The following is a 2,899-nucleotide window of genomic DNA, read 5'->3' on the forward strand; positions in this document are numbered from 1 at the left end:
AAGCGGGACGGGACTGTCAAAGGAAGGGGCCTGTGTGTGTGAGTGAAAGAGGATTTTATAATCTTTTTCTTAAAGACATGCGTGACGCCACTTTCACTGGTTTGTTGCAGTGTTTAGGCCGGACGCAGGCGTGGGTTGGGTTGTGCCAGTCCCAGCAGGCGTCCGTGCCGTCGCCTCCCCTTCCTTCGCGCCATCCTTCTCTCCCTGAAGCCAACCTGCGGTGGCCCTGCTTTCCTCCTGACTCGCTCTGTTGGACGGCCATCGCCAGGCCTCTGCAGGTAACCTTCTCCACTCCTTCAACCCACGTTACCCGACACCGATTGTCCTCTCCCCTTTCCTTAACCCCCAAATATCTACACTCGTCCTTCTAGTCATTCGGTCAGTCCCATCACTCTCCAGCCTGGTGCGAAATGACGCCAGCTCTCGTCACAGCCCACATACCACTTACCTGCTGCGTGGCGGCCTTCACCGACCTCTCGCTCTCCAAAGGCAAAGCCTTCCTTCCCATTCCTGCTGTACCCGGCATCTAACAATAGGGTTTTTAACTGGGACCTGAGGGTGATTCCTATGTTTTTGATGACTTCTTTAAAATTTGGTATTTCATTTCCATAATTTAAAAAGAATAGAATGATTCAGAACAATCTGGAGAACCGCACGAACAGCTCTGTAGCCACCACCTCCGTGGAGAGGAGAGAGGCGACGTTTCTAGTGCCTCCTGCGTCTCCACTGTCAGCCTCAACCAGGTGTTGTAGGCTCCGTCCCTGCACTGGATTCTCCTCCTGTAGGAACATGTTTCCATTCAGTTGTTGATTCGATGGTATGAGTATCCCATTGTTTGCTTATCATTTCTGTTGTGACGCGTGGGCTGTGTCGGTACCTGGCTGTTAGGAACAACGCCGGCTGTCACCTCTGACACGTTCTCCCCTGGGGTCCGGGGACCTCTTCCTCACTAGCGGTGACTCAGTTTCAGAAGAAGCAGATGATGGCAGCACACACAGTGGATTCCTGCCCCTCCCAATGTCTTCGGGGTTTGTTTTTTTTTTGTGTGTGTTTTTTAAATAACAACTTTTTTGAAATATAAGTCACCCAATTAAAGTATGCAGTTCAGGCCCTTACGGTAAAAGCAGAGGGTATTCACACATTGCCAGACGGTCAGACAGAAGTTGACATCTATGCTATTGAGTGTTCTCCAGATGGTCCTCCCAGAAGAGCTCCAGCTACAAGGCTAGAGGCCGCTTCGAACAACCCAATGCAGAGACACAACTGCAGCAACTCTGTGTGGCCCTCGCTCCGGCTGGAGCAGAACTTCCTCCCACAGACCCAACGGTTTCACCGCGTCTGCACGGATCTGTTCCAGCCACCTCTCACTGACACCAGAGAGGTGCTCCCGGGCAGGGCAGCCCCTGAGCCTGTCCCCAACCTCGATCCTTGTCTTCTCACATAAATGTATTTATACAAGAGACCTTGACTGCGTTGTGAAAAGCCAATTTATTAAAACAAAGCATGCATCTTTATTGAAAAAAGCAAAGCAAGCAAACCTATGCATCTGGCTTATGAACAGGCTCTCAGCTAACCTGAAGAGCAGGTTGAGTGGGGGTCTGAGGCATTGTATTCCCTCCTGTCTATAGGCTTCAAAACCCCTCTGCTGACTATTTTGGGACAGATTCATTGTCAAGGTCCTTTTTTCCCCTCTTTACTTTGCTGAGGCCTTCCCAGAGCACTGAGAGGCACCTGGAAACTTTACCTTGTGGGCCTGAGACTGCGGCTTCTCTGCTTAGGGAGTAAAGCTGCCCCTCTCCCTCCCTCCCCCGCCCCCTCCTCTCCTGCAGCCTCTCCTCAGGGAGGCTTTTAACCCTTTGCTGTGTCCTGGGCTGGGGAAGAAAATGGCTCTTAGTTACAAGCTGGCTGCTAATGGCCCCCCCTGTCTGGCCTTGTCTTAACTTTCCTGCCTCAGTTTCCCTAGTCCTCCTGCCCTGGAATCCTGTCACAGATCCAACAGCTTTTACAGAATCCTCTTGTTGCCATGATCCTATTCTCTGGGAACAAGCCAAGGTGGATAACCCTGATTCTGAAAAGTTAGTTGCTGAACCAAGGGTGGGTTTCAAAGAGCTGTGTCGAAGACTGAAGGGTCAAGATCAGATGACTAGGCAGCATCAGACCAAATTCGATATGATAGCTGAAGATTTTGGTGAATTACAGAAGATCAAACTACAGCTGTGGCCAAAATTGCACAATACAAGAGGAAACTCATGGGCCTTTCCCACAGAACCTTACAGGCCCTAATCAAACAGGAAGTTCAGCGCAGGAGTGGTGTGCCATCCAAGCTGATGAAGAGCAGTTGTGTGCTCAACTAGATACAATTCATTGTGAACTAGATGCACTTACTCAGGTTAAGGATCGGCTAAGTCGGTGGTCGACAAACTCATTAGTCAGCAGAGCCAAATATCAACAGTACAACGACTGAAATTTCTTTTGAGAGCCAAATTTTTTAAACTTAAACTTCTTCTAACGCCACTTCTTCAAAATAGACTCGCCCAGGCCGTGGTATTTTGTGGAAGAGCCACAATCAAGGGGCCAAAGAGCCGCATGTGGCTCTTGAGCCACAGTTTGCCGACCACTGGACTAAGTGAAGCCATGTCCAAATCAGGATGCAGAGTCATTTTGAGCATCAAATCTGAAGAAAGATATTACATAGATGCAGAACCGTCACAGGAAATCAAGCAGCATCTGAAACAACAGGAAGGCGTTAGCCAGTTGGTTAGCATCATAAAGATGACTGAGAAGATATAAAGTTGGTAGATCATGGGTGGAAGGAAGCCACCCCATCAGAGGAGGGGTCTTCCGTGGACAGATGGCAAACTTGTGTTGTTTTAGGAAATGTGTCTTCTTGCCACCTTAG

At 49.4% G+C, this 2,899-nt stretch overlaps 1 pseudogene; it reads left to right on the forward strand.

Annotated features, from left to right (window-relative positions):
- Positions 1 to 410: 410 nt before the first annotated feature.
- On the forward strand, positions 411 to 2,899 carry LOC129151719 (nucleoporin p54-like; annotated as a pseudogene).

The sequence above is a fragment of the Eptesicus fuscus genome, chromosome 15, assembly GCF_027574615.1.
Source record: "Eptesicus fuscus isolate TK198812 chromosome 15, DD_ASM_mEF_20220401, whole genome shotgun sequence".
Classification (NCBI taxonomy): Eukaryota; Metazoa; Chordata; class Mammalia; order Chiroptera; family Vespertilionidae; genus Eptesicus; species Eptesicus fuscus.